Consider the following 15,027-nt stretch of genomic DNA (forward strand, 5'->3'; position numbering starts at 1 on the left):
TCCGAACTGGGGATTTCTGGGTAGGGGCTTCGGGTGCGCATTACATTTTTGCCCAAGCGTCCAGTGGGGTTTCTGGTGCGCTCCGAAGTGGGGTTATTGGAGCGCATCAAAGGTGCGCAATGCTGGTGCGAACCCGGGAGCGCTCCGATGTGTGCTCCAAGGTGCGGCGTGCACGAAGTCCGAGCCCGGTTTGCCCCGGGTGCGCACCTCGCGTGCACCTTCGCCGGGGTGAGCACCTTGGTGTGCAGACCTTGGTTGGGTTGCGCGCCCTGGTGCGCACCAAGGAGCGCTCTGAAGTGTGCTCCAAGGTGCGGCGTGCACGAAGTCGGAGCCCGGTTTGCCCCGGGTGTGCACCTCGGGTGCGCACCTCGCGTGCACCTTCGCTGCGGTGGGCACCTTGGCTGGGTTGCGCGCCTTGGTGGGCACCATGCAGTGCACGAAGTCGGAGCCCGGATTGCCCCGGGCGCGCACCTCCGCCAGGGTGGGCACCTTGGTGCGCACAACTTGCCTGGGCTGCGCACCAGGAAGGGCTCAAGATGGCACCCGCGTTCCGTTTTTTTCACTATCTTTCAGAACGGAAATTTTAAAATCTCGTTTTTTTTTGCCTTTTCTGGAAATTAGTGAAGGCAGCGCATCAAAGGTGCGCAACGCTGGTGCGAACCTGGGAGCGCTCCGATGTGTGCTCCAAGGTGCGGCGTGCACGAAGTCGGACCCCGGTTTGCCCCGGGTGCGCACCTCGCGTGCACCTTGGTGCGCACACCTTGGCTGGGTTGCGCGCCCTGGTGGGCACCATGGTGCGCACCAAGGAGCGCTCCGAAGTGTGCTCCAAGGTGCGGCGTGCACGAAGTCGGAGCCCGGTTTGCCCCGGGTGCGCACCTCGCGTGCACCTTCGCCGCGGTGGGCACCATGGCGTGCACGAAGTCGGAGCCCGGTTTGCCCCGGGTGCGCACCTCGCGTGCACCTTCGCCGGGGTGGGCACCTTGGTGTGCAGACCTTGGCTGGGTTGCGCGCCCTGGTGGGCACCATGGTGCGCACCAAGGAGCGCTCCGAAGTGTGCTCCAAGGTGCGGCCTGCACGAAGTCGGAGCCCGGTTTGCCCCGGGTGTGCACCTCGGGTGGGCACCTTGGTGCGCATGCCTTGCCTGGGCTGCGCACCAGGGCGGGCTCAAGATGGCACCCGCGTTCCTTTTTTTTCACTATCTTTCAAAACGGAAATTTTAAAATCTCATTTTTTTTTGCCTTTTTCTGGAAATTAGTGAAGGCAGCGCATCAAAGGTGCGCACCTCGCTGCCCACCACGGTGCGCAACGCCGGTGGGCACCCGGGAGTGCTTCGAAGTGTGCTCCAAGGTGCTGCGTGCACGTTGTCGGAGCCCGGTTTGCCCCGGGTGCGCACCTCGCGTGCACCTTCGTCGGGGTGGGCACCTTGGCTGGGTTTGCCCCGGCTGCGCTCCGAAGCGGGGTTATTGGAGCGCCGCCTCTTTTTTTGTCGGAGCGTTTGGTGGGGTTTCTCGCATTGGCTCTTCCGAGGCCCGGTTGCCACCCTGGCGCGCACGAAGTCGGAAGTAGGGTTAATTGCCCGGGTGCGCACCTTTGCCAGGGTGGGCACCTTACCTGGGCTGCGCACCAGGGCGGGCTCAAGATGGCACGCGCGTTCCGTTTTTTTCACTATCTTTCAAAACGGAAATTTTAAAATCTCCTTTTTTTTTTGCCTTTTCTGGAAATTAGTGAAGGCAGCGCATCAAAGGTGCGCACCTCGCTGCCCACCTTGGTGTGCTCTGAGGTGCGCACCCGGGAGCGCTACGAAGTGTGCTCCAAGGTGCGGCGTGCACGTTGTCGGAGCCCGGTTTGCCCCGGGTGCGCACCTCGCCTGCACCTTGGCCGGGGTGGGCACCTTGGCTGGGTTTGCCCAGGGTGCGCTCCGAAGCGGGGTTACTGGAGCGCCCCCTCTTTTTTTGTCAGAGCGTTTGGTGGGGTTTCTCGCATTGGCTCTTCCCAGGCCCGGTTGTTGGGTGCGCTCCCACCCTGGCGCGCGCGAAGTTGGAAGTTGGGTTAATTGCCCGGGCGCGCACCTTCGCCAGGGTGGGCACCTTGGTGCGCACACCTTGGCTGGGCTGCGCACCAGGGCGGGCTCAAGATGGCACCAGCATTCCCTTTTTCTCACTATCTTTCAAAACGGAAATTTTAAAATCTCGTTTTTTTTTTGCCTTTTATGGAAATTAGTGAAGGCATCGCATCAAAGGTGCGCACCTCGCTGCCCACCTTGGTGTGCTCCGAGGTGCCCACCACGGTGCGCAACGCCGGTGCGAACCCGGGAGCGCCCCGATGTGTGCTCCAAGGTGCGGCGTGCACGAAGTCGGACCCCGGTTTGCCCCGGGTGCGCACCTCGCGTGCACCTTGGTGCGCACACCTTGGCTGGGTTGCGCGGCCTGGTGGGCACCATGGTGCGCACCAAGGAGCGCTCCGAAGTGTGCTCCAAGGTGCGGCGTGCACGAAGTCGGAGCCCGGTTTGCCCCGGGTACGCACCTCGCGTGCACCTTCGCCGGGGTGGGCACCTCGGCTGGGTTGCGCGCCCTGGTGCGCACCAAGGAGCGCTCCGAAGTGTGCTCCAAGGTGCGGCGTGCACGAAGTCGGAGCCCGGTTTGCCCCGGGTGCGCACCTTCGCCGCGGTGCGCACCATGGCGTGCACGAAGTCGGAGCCCGGTTTGCCCCGGGTGCGCACCTCGCGTGCACCTTCGGCGGGGTTGCGCGCCCTGGTGGGCACCATGGTGCGCACCAAGGAGCGCTCCGAAGTGTGCTCCAAGGTGCGGCGTGCACGAAGTCGGAGCCCGGTTTGCCCCGGGTGCGCACCTCGCGTGCACCTTCGGCGGGGTTGCGCGCCCTGGTGGGCACCATGGTGCGCACCAAGGAGCGCTCCGAAGTGTGCTCCAAGGTGCGGCGTGCACGAAGTCGGAGCCCGGTTTGCCCCGGGTGCGCACCTCGCGTGCACCTTCGCCGCGGTGGGCACCATGGCGTGCACGAAGTCGGAGCCCGGTTTGCCCCGGGTGCGCACCTCGCGTGCACCTTCGCCGGGGTGGGCACCTCGGCTGGGTTGCGCGCCCTGGTGCGCACCAAGGAGCGCTCCGAAGTGTGCTCCAAGGTGCGGCGTGCACGAAGTCGGAGCCCGGTTTGCCCCGGGTGCGCACCTCGCGTGCACCTTCGCCAGGGTGGGCACCTCGGTGTGCTCCGAGGTGCGAACCCGAGAGCGCTCCGAGGTGCCCACGAAGTCGAAAGTCGGGTTAATTGCATTGTTTTCCCCGGGTGCGCTCCGAGGTGCGCAACATCGGCGCGCACCAAGGAGGGCTCCGAAGTGTGCTCCAAGGTGCGCACGATGGCGTGCACCTCTGGTGCGCACGATTCGGAGCTCGGTTTGACCGGGGTGCGCACACCTTGGCTGGGTTGCGCACCTTTTGTGCGCTCCAAGGTGCGCACGAAGTCGGAGCTCGGTTTGCCCCGGGTGCGCACCTTCGCCAGGGTGCGCACCTTGATGCGCACGCCTTGGCTGGGCTGCGCACCTTGGTGGGCGCCATGGTGCGCACCTTTCGTGCGCTCCAAGGTGCGCACGAAGTCGGAGCTCGGTTTGCCCCGGGTGCGCACCTTGGTGGGCGCCATGGTGCACTCCGAGGTGCCCAAGATTGGTGCGCACCAAGGAGCGCTCCGAAGTGCGCTCCAAGGTGCGCGCGAAGTCGAAAGTTGGGTTAATTGTCCGGTTTGCCTCGGGTGCGCACCTTGCGTGCACCTTCGCCAGGGTGGGCGCCTTGGTGCGCACACCTTGGCTGGGCTGCGCACACCTTGGCACCCGCGTTTCCTTCATTTTAAATTTTTTTTTTTTACAATCTCTCAAGTGGGAAATTCTATAATCTCAACTTTTTTTGCCTTTTCAGGAAACTTTTGAATGGAGCGCATCATTGGTGCGCTCCGAAGTGTGCTCCAAAGCTCTCTCCAGCTGCGTGCACCTGCCCCGGCCGCGCACCCGGCCCCGCCCAGCTTCGCTCACCTGTCCCGGGCGTCTGGTGCGGAACCTTAGAGTAAGAAACATCACCGTGCACCTTGGCCAACGTGCGCGACTCGACCGAGCGCGCACTGGCCGAGGTGCACACCGATTTCACCTGGGTGCGCGCGCAGCACCTCGGGCGCACCGGGGTGCGCGCACAACGCCCGGGTTGCACCGTGGCCTGTGTGCTCGGGGCGCCTCGGGTGCGCGCTCGGTGTCGCCCCCGCGCGCGCGGTAGTGCGGGCAGCGCACCCCGGCCCGGCCCGGCCCCGACGAGAACGCAAACGGGCAAAAGGTTTATTCAAATAGCATTGCGACGCCCGGCGAAAAACTAAAAAAGGGTGCAACACCGGGACTTCCCGGGAGGTCACCCATCCCAGTACTACTCCGGCCCAAGCGCGCTTAACTGCGGAGTTCTGATGGGATCCGGTGCACTAACGCTGGTATGATCGCACCCGTTATGAGCTTGTCGCAGTGTGTACTTAGCAAACCGCGACCCACGTGCGAATCCACCCCGGCCACCCACCCCCGTCGAGGTGCACACCCTCCCTCGCGAAGTGCGCCCCGTTCGCCAAGTGTGAGCCCTGCCCGGGTGCGCGCACCTTGCTAGGGCGTCGGGTGTGCACCCGGCCCGGCCTACGTGCGTGCACCTGGAGGGGGCGTCGTGTGCGTGCAGTGTCCCGTCTGCAACGCGGTGCCCACACACCACCTCGGGCGCAACGACCTGCGCTCACATGTGGGCCGAGTGCACCTTGGTGCATGTTCGGGGCGCCTCGGGTGCACGCTCGATCTTGCCCCGGTGCACCAAGGCGCTCGGTTTGCCCCGGGTGCGCACTTGGTGCAAGGTGGGCACCCAAAATAGGGATCAAGCACCAAAACACAAGTTTCGGGATGCAAAATGGGACCCAAGGACCACAAATGCGTTCCAAGACCCATGATGGGTCCACGAGAACAAAAATGTGTTCCGAGACTTAATAAACAAATATTGGGTTTTAGGAGAAGAAACATGCTCTGATGCCCAAAACGAGAATCGACCCCGAAAAGGCCACAGGCCAAAAGTGGGATGCGAGACAAAAAAAAATGGGACCCGAGGACCAAAATTGGGTTCCCAGGTCGAAGACAGGGCAACCGGACAAGAAACGACCTCTAAGGCTCGAAATGAGTCCCGGCGACTAAAACTTGACAAGAAGCACCCATCAGGCACCCAACTCGACACCCATGGGATGCCGACCCACCCGGGCTTCCACCTAGCACACCTTGGCACCCACCCACCCTCGCACCCAACCTCGCACCCAACTTAGCACCTTTGAACCCACATTGGCACTCACCCTGACCCTGGCACCTTGGAACCCACATTGGCACTCACCTTGACCCTGGCACCCACCTTTGCACTCACCTTGGGACCCACCCTGGCTCCCACCTCGGCACCCACCCAGACACCCACCTTGGTTCCTTGGCACCCACCTTGGATCCTTGGCACCCACCCCGACACCCACCTTGGCACGCAACTTGGCTACTTGCCACCCATCTTGGCTCCTTGACGCCCACCCCGACAACCACCCCGTGACCTACCCTGGCTAGGGTTGGTGCACACCCACCCTGGTGCCCACCTTGGCACCCACCCTATGACCCACCTTGGCACGCACCTTAGTACCCACCCCGTTACCCACCCTAGGACCCACCCCGTGACCCACCTTGGCCAGGGTGGGTGCCTTGGTGCGCACAACTTGCCTGGGCTGCACACCAGGGCGGGCTCAAGATGGCACCCGCGTTCCGTTTTTTTCACTATCTTTCAAAACGGAAATTTTAAAATCTCATTTTTTTCTTTTTTTTGCCTTTTCTGGAAATTAGTGAAGGCAGCGCATCAAAGGTGCGCAATGCTGGTGCGAACCCGGGAGCGCTCCGATGTGTGCTCCAAGGTGCGGCGTGCACGAAGTCCGAGCCCGGTTTGCCCCGGGTGCGCACCTCGCGTGCACCTTCGCCGGGGTGAGCACCTTGGCTGGGTTGCGCGCCCTGGTGCGTACCAAGGAGCGCTCTGAAGTGTGCTCCAAGGTGCGGCGTGCACGAAGTCGGAGCCCGGTTTGCCCCGGGTGTGCACCTCGGGTGCGCACCTCGCGTGCACCTTCGCTGCGGTGGGCACCTTGGCTGGGTTGCGCGCCTTGGTGGGCACCATGCAGTGCACGAAGTCGGAGCCCGGTTTGCCCCGGGCGCGCACCTCCGCCAGGGTGGGCACCTTGGTGCGCACAACTTGCCTGGGCTGCGCACCAGGAAGGGCTCAAGATGGCACCCGCGTTCCGTTTTTTTCACTATCTTTCAGAACGGAAATTTTAAAATATCGTTTTTTTTTGCCTTTTCTGGAAATTAGTGAAGGCAGCGCATCAAAGGTGCGCAACGCTGGTGCGAACCTGGGAGCGCTCCGATGTGTGCTCCAAGGTGCGGCGTGCACAAAGTCGGAGCCCGGTTTGCCCCGGGTGCGCCCTGGTGGGCACCATGGTGCGCACCAAGGAGCGCTCCGAAGTGTGCTCCAAGGTGCGGCCTGCACGAAGTCGGAGCCCGGTTTGCCCCGGGTGTGCACCTCGGGTGGGCACCTTGGTGCGCATGCCTTGCCTGGGCTGCGCACCAGGGCGGGCTCAAGATGGCACCCGCGTTCCTTTTTTTTCACTATCTTTCAAAACGGAAATTTTAAAATCTCATTTTTTTTTGCCTTTTTCTGGAAATTAGTGAAGGCAGCGCATCAAAGGTGCGCACCTCGCTGCCCACCACGGTGCGCAACGCCGGTGGGCACCCGGGAGTGCTTCGAAGTGTGCTCCAAGGTGTTGCGTGCACGTTGTCGGAGCCCGGTTTGCCCCGGGTGCGCACCTCGCGTGCACCTTCGTCGGGGTGGGCACCTTGGCTTGGTTTGCCCCGGCTGCGCTCCGAAGCGGGGTTATTGGAGCGCCGCCTCTTTTTTTGTCGGAGCGTTTGGTGGGGTTTCTCGCATTGGCTCTTCCGAGGCCCGGTTGCCACCCTGGCGCGCACGAAGTCGGAAGTAGGGTTAATTGCCCGGGTGCGCACCTTTGCCAGGGTGGCACCTTACCTGGGCTGCGCACCAGGGCGGGCTCAAGATGGCACGCGCGTTCCGTTTTTTTCACTATCTTTCAAAACGGAAATTTTAAAATCTCCTTTTTTTTTTGCCTTTTCTGGAAATTAGTGAAGGCAGCGCATCAAAGGTGCGCACCTCGCTGCCCACCTTGGTGTGCTCTGAGGTGCGCACCCGGGAGCGCTACGAAGTGTGCTCCAAGGTGCGGCGTGCACGTTGTCGGAGCCCGGTTTGCCCCGGGTGCGCACCTCGCCTGCACCTTGGCCGGGGTGGGCACCTTGGCTGGGTTTGCCCAGGGTGCGCTCCGAAGCGGGGTTACTGGAGCGCCCCCTCTTTTTTTGTCAGAGAGTTTGGTGGGGTTTCTCGCATTGGCTCTTCCCAGGCCCGGTTGTTGGGTGCGCTCCCACCCTGGCGCGCGCGAAGTTGGAAGTTGGGTTAATTGCCCGGGCGCGCACCTTCGCCAGGGTGGGCACCTTGGTGCGCAAACCTTGGCTGGGCTGCGCACCAGGGCGGGCTCAAGATGGCACCAGCATTCCCTTTTTCTCACTATCTTTCAAAACGGAAATTTTAAAATCTCGTTTTTTTTTTGCCTTTTATGGAAATTAGTGAAGGCATCGCATCAAAGGTGCGCACCTCGCTGCCCACCTTGGTGTGCTCCGAGGTGCCCACCACGGTGCGCAACGCCGGTGCGAACCCGGGAGCGCCCCGATGTGTGCTCCAAGGTGCGGCATGCACGAAGTCGGACCCCGGTTTGCCCCGGGTGCGCACCTCGCGTGCACCTTGGTGCGCACACCTTGGCTGGGTTGCGCGGCCTGGTGGGCACCATGGTGCGCACCAAGGAGCGCTCCGAAGTGTGCTCCAAGGTGCGGCGTGCACGAAGTCGGAGCCCGGTTTGCCCCGGGTGCGCACCTTCGCCGCGGTGGGCACCATGGCGTGCACGAAGTCGGAGCCCGGTTTGCCCCGGGTGCGCACCTCGCGTGCACCTTCGCCGGGGTGGGCACCTCGGCTGGGTTGCGCGCCCTGGTGCGCACCAAGGAGCGCTCTGAAGTGTGCTCCAAGGTGCGGCGTGCACGAAGTCGGAGCCCGGTTTGCCCCGGGTGTGCACCTCGCGTGCACCTTCGCTGCGGTGGGCACCTTGGCTGGGTTGCGCGCCTTGGTGGGCACCATGCAGTGCACGAAGTCGGAGCCCGGTTTGCCCCGGGCGCGCACCTCCGCCAGGGTGGGCACCTTGGTGCGCACAACTTGCCTGGGCTGCGCACCAGGAAGGGCTCAAGATGGCACCCGCGTTCCGTTTTTTTCACTATCTTTCAGAACGGAAATTTTAAAATATCGTTTTTTTTTGCCTTTTCTGGAAATTAGTGAAGGCAGCGCATCAAAGGTGCGCAACGCTGGTGCGAACCTGGGAGCGCTCCGATGTGTGCTCCAAGGTGCGGCGTGCACGAAGTCGGACCCCGGTTTGCCCCGGGTGCGCACCTCGCGTGCACCTTGGTGCGCACACCTTGGCTGGGTTGCGCGCCCTGGTGGGCACCATGGTGCGCACCAAGGAGCGCTCCGAAGTGTGCTCCAAGGTGCGGCGTGCACGAAGTCGGAGCCCGGTTTGCCCCGGGTGCGCACCTCGCGTGCACCTTCGCCGCGGTGGGCACCATGGCGTGCACGAAGTCGGAGCCCGGTTTGCCCCGGGTGCGCACCTCGCGTGCACCTTCGCCGGGGTGGGCACCTTGGTGTGCAGACCTTGGCTGGGTTGCGCGCCCTGGTGGGCACCATGGTGCGCACCAAGGAGCGCTCCGAAGTGTGCTCCAAGGTGCGGCCTGCACGAAGTCGGAGCCCGGTTTGCCCCGGGTGTGCACCTCGGGTGGGCACCTTGGTGCGCATGCCTTGCCTGGGCTGCGCACCAGGGCGGGCTCAAGATGGCACCCGCGTTCCTTTTTTTTCACTATCTTTCAAAACGGAAATTTTAAAATCTCATTTTTTTTTGCCTTTTTCTGGAAATTAGTGAAGGCAGCGCATCAAAGGTGCGCACCTCGCTGCCCACCACGGTGCGCAACGCCGGTGGGCACCCGGGAGTGCTTCGAAGTGTGCTCCAAGGTGCTGCGTGCACGTTGTCGGAGCCCGGTTTGCCCCGGGTGCGCACCTCGCGTGCACCTTCGTCGGGGTGGGCACCTTGGCTGGGTTTGCCCCGGCTGCGCTCCGAAGCGGGGTTATTGGAGCGCCGCCTCTTTTTTTGTCGGAGCGTTTGGTGGGGTTTCTCGCATTGGCTCTTCCGAGGCCCGGTTGCCACCCTGGCGCGCACGAAGTCGGAAGTAGGGTTAATTGCCCGGGTGCGCACCTTTGCCAGGGTGGGCACCTTACCTGGGCTGCGCACCAGGGCGGGCTCAAGATGGCACGCGCGTTCCGTTTTTTTCACTATCTTTCAAAACGGAAATTTTAAAATCTCCTTTTTTTTTTGCCTTTTCTGGAAATTAGTGAAGGCAGCGCATCAAAGGTGCGCACCTCGCTGCCCACCTTGGTGTGCTCTGAGGTGCGCACCCGGGAGCGCTACGAAGTGTGCTCCAAGGTGCGGCGTGCACGTTGTCGGAGCCCGGTTTGCCCCGGGTGCGCACCTCGCCTGCACCTTGGCCGGGGTGGGCACCTTGGCTGGGTTTGCCCAGGGTGCGCTCCGAAGCGGGGTTACTGGAGCGCCCCCTCTTTTTTTGTCAGAGCGTTTGGTGGGGTTTCTCGCATTGGCTCTTCCCAGGCCCGGTTGTTGGGTGCGCTCCCACCCTGGCGCGCGCGAAGTTGGAAGTTGGGTTAATTGCCCGGGCGCGCACCTTCGCCAGGGTGGGCACCTTGGTGCGCACACCTTGGCTGGGCTGCGCACCAGGGCGGGCTCAAGATGGCACCAGCATTCCCTTTTTCTCACTATCTTTCAAAACGGAAATTTTAAAATCTCGTTTTTTTTTTGCCTTTTATGGAAATTAGTGAAGGCATCGCATCAAAGGTGCGCACCTCGCTGCCCACCTTGGTGTGCTCCGAGGTGCCCACCACGGTGCGCAACGCCGGTGCGAACCCGGGAGCGCCCCGATGTGTGCTCCAAGGTGCGGCGTGCACGAAGTCGGACCCCGGTTTGCCCCGGGTGCGCACCTCGCGTGCACCTTGGTGCGCACACCTTGGCTGGGTTGCGCGGCCTGGTGGGCACCATGGTGCGCACCAAGGAGCGCTCCGAAGTGTGCTCCAAGGTGCGGCGTGCACGAAGTCGGAGCCCGGTTTGCCCCGGGTACGCACCTCGCGTGCACCTTCGCCGGGGTGGGCACCTCGGCTGGGTTGCGCGCCCTGGTGCGCACCAAGGAGCGCTCCGAAGTGTGCTCCAAGGTGCGGCGTGCACGAAGTCGGAGCCCGGTTTGCCCCGGGTGCGCACCTTCGCCGCGGTGCGCACCATGGCGTGCACGAAGTCGGAGCCCGGTTTGCCCCGGGTGCGCACCTCGCGTGCACCTTCGGCGGGGTTGCGCGCCCTGGTGGGCACCATGGTGCGCACCAAGGAGCGCTCCGAAGTGTGCTCCAAGGTGCGGCGTGCACGAAGTCGGAGCCCGGTTTGCCCCGGGTGCGCACCTCGCGTGCACCTTCGGCGGGGTTGCGCGCCCTGGTGGGCACCATGGTGCGCACCAAGGAGCGCTCCGAAGTGTGCTCCAAGGTGCGGCGTGCACGAAGTCGGAGCCCGGTTTGCCCCGGGTGCGCACCTCGCGTGCACCTTCGCCGCGGTGGGCACCATGGCGTGCACGAAGTCGGAGCCCGGTTTGCCCCGGGTGCGCACCTCGCGTGCACCTTCGCCGGGGTGGGCACCTCGGCTGGGTTGCGCGCCCTGGTGCGCACCAAGGAGCGCTCCGAAGTGTGCTCCAAGGTGCGGCGTGCACGAAGTCGGAGCCCGGTTTGCCCCGGGTGCGCACCTCGCGTGCACCTTCGCCAGGGTGGGCACCTCGGTGCGCACACCTTCTCAATGTTTTCTTGCCTTTTCTGGAAATTGGTGAAGGCAGCGCATCAAAGGTGCGCACCTCGGTGTGCTCCGAGGTGCGAACCCGAGAGCGCTCCGAGGTGCCCACGAAGTCGAAAGTCGGGTTAATTGCATTGTTTTCCCCGGGTGCGCTCCGAGGTGCGCAACATCGGCGCGCACCAAGGAGGGCTCCGAAGTGTGCTCCAAGGTGCGCACGATGGCGTGCACCTCTGGTGCGCACGATTCGGAGCTCGGTTTGACCGGGGTGCGCACACCTTGGCTGGGTTGCGCACCTTTTGTGCGCTCCAAGGTGCGCACGAAGTCGGAGCTCGGTTTGCCCCGGGTGCGCACCTTCGCCAGGGTGCGCACCTTGATGCGCACGCCTTGGCTGGGCTGCGCACCTTGGTGGGCGCCATGGTGCGCACCTTTCGTGCGCTCCAAGGTGCGCACGAAGTCGGAGCTCGGTTTGCCCCGGGTGCGCACCTTGGTGGGCGCCATGGTGCACTCCGAGGTGCCCAAGATTGGTGCGCACCAAGGAGCGCTCCGAAGTGCGCTCCAAGGTGCGCGCGAAGTCGAAAGTTGGGTTAATTGTCCGGTTTGCCTCGGGTGCGCACCTTGCGTGCACCTTCGCCAGGGTGGGCGCCTTGGTGCGCACACCTTGGCTGGGCTGCGCACACCTTGGCACCCGCGTTTCCTTCATTTTAAATTTTTTTTTTTTACAATCTCTCAAGTGGGAAATTCTATAATCTCAACTTTTTTTGCCTTTTCAGGAAACTTTTGAATGGAGCGCATCATTGGTGCGCTCCGAAGTGTGCTCCAAAGCTCTCTCCAGCTGCGTGCACCTGCCCCGGCCGCGCACCCGGCCCCGCCCAGCTTCGCTCACCTGTCCCGGGCGTCTGGTGCGGAACCTTAGAGTAAGAAACATCACCGTGCACCTTGGCCAACGTGCGCGACTCGACCGAGCGCGCACTGGCCGAGGTGCACACCGATTTCACCTGGGTGCGCGCGCAGCACCTCGGGCGCACCGGGGTGCGCGCACAACGCCCGGGTTGCACCGTGGCCTGTGTGCTCGGGGCGCCTCGGGTGCGCGCTCGGTGTCGCCCCCGCGCGCGCGGTAGTGCGGGCAGCGCACCCCGGCCCGGCCCGGCCCCGACGAGAACGCAAACGGGCAAAAGGTTTATTCAAATAGCATTGCGACGCCCGGCGAAAAACTAAAAAAGGGTGCAACACCGGGACTTCCCGGGAGGTCACCCATCCCAGTACTACTCCGGCCCAAGCGCGCTTAACTGCGGAGTTCTGATGGGATCCGGTGCACTAACGCTGGTATGATCGCACCCGTTATGAGCTTGTCGCAGTGTGTACTTAGCAAACCGCGACCCACGTGCGAATCCACCCCGGCCACCCACCCCCGTCGAGGTGCACACCCTCCCTCGCGAAGTGCGCCCCGTTCGCCAAGTGTGAGCCCTGCCCGGGTGCGCGCACCTTGCTAGGGCGTCGGGTGTGCACCCGGCCCGGCCTACGTGCGTGCACCTGGAGGGGGCGTCGTGTGCGTGCAGTGTCCCGTCTGCAACGCGGTGCCCACACACCACCTCGGGCGCAACGACCTGCGCTCACATGTGGGCCGAGTGCACCTTGGTGCATGTTCGGGGCGCCTCGGGTGCACGCTCGATCTTGCCCCGGTGCACCAAGGCGCTCGGTTTGCCCCGGGTGCGCACTTGGTGCAAGGTGGGCACCCAAAATAGGGATCAAGCACCAAAACACAAGTTTCGGGATGCAAAATGGGACCCAAGGACCACAAATGCGTTCCAAGACCCATGATGGGTCCACGAGAACAAAAATGTGTTCCGAGACTTAATAAACAAATATTGGGTTTTAGGAGAAGAAACATGCTCTGATGCCCAAAACGAGAATCGACCCCGAAAAGGCCACAGGCCAAAAGTGGGATGCGAGACAAAAAAAAATGGGACCCGAGGACCAAAATTGGGTTCCCAGGTCGAAGACAGGGCAACCGGACAAGAAACGACCTCTAAGGCTCAAAATGAGTCCCGACGACTAAAACTTGACAAGAAGCACCCATCAGGCACCCAACTCGACACCCATGGGATGCCGACCCACCCGGGCTTCCACCTAGCACACCTTGGCACCCACCCACCCTCGCACCCAACCTCGCACCCAACTTAGCACCTTTGAACCCACATTGGCACTCACCCTGACCCTGGCACCTTGGAACCCACATTGGCACTCACCTTGACCCTGGCACCCACCTTTGCACTCACCTTGGGACCCACCCTGGCTCCCACCTCGGCACCCACCCAGACACCCACCTTGGTTCCTTGGCACCCACCTTGGATCCTTGGCACCCACCCCGACACCCACCTTGGCACGCAACTTGGCTACTTGCCACCCACCTTGGCTCCTTGACGCCCACCCCGACAACCACCCCGTGACCTACCCTGGCTAGGGTTGGTGCACACCCACCCTGGTGCCCACCTTGGCACCCACCCTATGACCCACCTTGGCACGCACCTTAGTACCCACCCCGTTACCCACCCTAGGACCCACCCCGTGACCCACCTTGGCCAGGGTGGGTGCACCCACCCTGGTGCCCACCTTGGCACCCACCCATCCTAGCACCCAGCCTGTGACCGGGCTTGGAACCCAACCTTGCACCCGCACCCGTCTTGGCCAGTGTGGGTGCGCACCCATCCTGGCACCCACGTTGTGACACACCCTTTAACCCACGCACCCTAGCACCCACGTTGGCACCCACCTTGGAACCCAACCTAGCAACTTGGCACCCACCCCGTGACCCACCTTGGCATCCACCATAGCAGTCGCCGACTTGGCACCCACCTCGGCACCCACCTTGACACTTGTGGACCCACCTTGCCACTCACCCTAGCATCGACCCATCCTAGCACCCACCCTGGCACCTTTGCACCCTAGCACTCACCCATCCTAGCACCTAACCTGTGACCCACCTTGACACTCACCCTCGCACCCACCTTGGAACCCAACCTAGCACCCACCCACCCTGACACCAACCCTAGCACCTACCCACCCTTGCACCCACCCTGTGACCCATCTTGGCACCCACCCATCCTACCACTCAACCTATCACCCACCTTCTCACCCACCTTGGCATCCACCTTAGCACCCACCCACACTGGCACCTTGGCACCCACCTCGGGCAAGGTGGGTGCACACCCACCCTGGCACCCAATTTAGAACCCACCGAGCATGTTACCCACCTTGGCACCCACATTGCAGCCCACCCTAGTACCCACCCTATGACCCACATTGGCATCCACACCCTAGCACCCAGGCACCTCGACACCCGCCTTGACACCCACCCTAGCACTGAACCTGTGACCCACCTTGGAACTCACCCTAGAACCCACCCACCCTGTGAACCACCTTGGCATCCACCTTAGCACCCACCCACCTTGGCACCCACTCTAGCACTCACCCATCCTAACACCCAACTTGTTACCCACCTTGGCACCCGCCCTCGCGTCCACCTTGAAACCCACCCTAGCACCCACCCACGCAGGAGCCCACCTTGGCACCCAACCTAACACCCACGCATCCTGGCACCCAACTTGTGACCCACCTTGGAACCCACCCTAGTACCCACCTTTGAACCCACTATATCACCAACCCACCTTGGCACCCACCCTATGACCCTCTTTGGAATCCACCCTAGCACGCACCCACCCTGGCACCCACCATGGAGCGCACCCTAGCACCCACCCACCTCGGCACGCACCTCAACACCCACCTTGGTGTGCGCACTGCGCCAACCTCTCAAAGACCCTATGTGGTGCGCTCCAAAGTGTACACCTTTGGTGCGCTCCAAGGTGCGCACCTTTGGTGCACACCGAGGTGCACACCAAAGTGTGCACCGAGGTGAGCACCAAAGTGCACTCCAGGGTGCACACCAAGGCGTGCACC

The 15,027-nt window shown here is 63.0% G+C and overlaps 2 non-coding genes across 2 annotated transcripts; both read right to left on the bottom strand.

The window, feature by feature from the left end:
• Positions 1-4,368: 4,368 nt before the first annotated feature.
• On the bottom strand, positions 4,369-4,487 carry LOC131863992 (5S ribosomal RNA). Its single transcript, XR_009362884.1, has one exon. It is a non-coding gene; the product is annotated as a 5S ribosomal RNA (ribosomal RNA).
• Positions 4,488-12,291: 7,804 nt separating this feature from the next.
• On the bottom strand, positions 12,292-12,410 carry LOC131863999 (5S ribosomal RNA). The gene has a single exon (XR_009362891.1). It is a non-coding gene; the product is annotated as a 5S ribosomal RNA (ribosomal RNA).
• Positions 12,411-15,027: the final 2,617 nt, after the last annotated feature.

Source organism: Cryptomeria japonica, unplaced genomic scaffold (assembly GCF_030272615.1).
Source record: "Cryptomeria japonica unplaced genomic scaffold, Sugi_1.0 HiC_scaffold_74, whole genome shotgun sequence".
NCBI classification, from domain to species: Eukaryota; Viridiplantae; Streptophyta; class Pinopsida; order Cupressales; family Cupressaceae; genus Cryptomeria; species Cryptomeria japonica.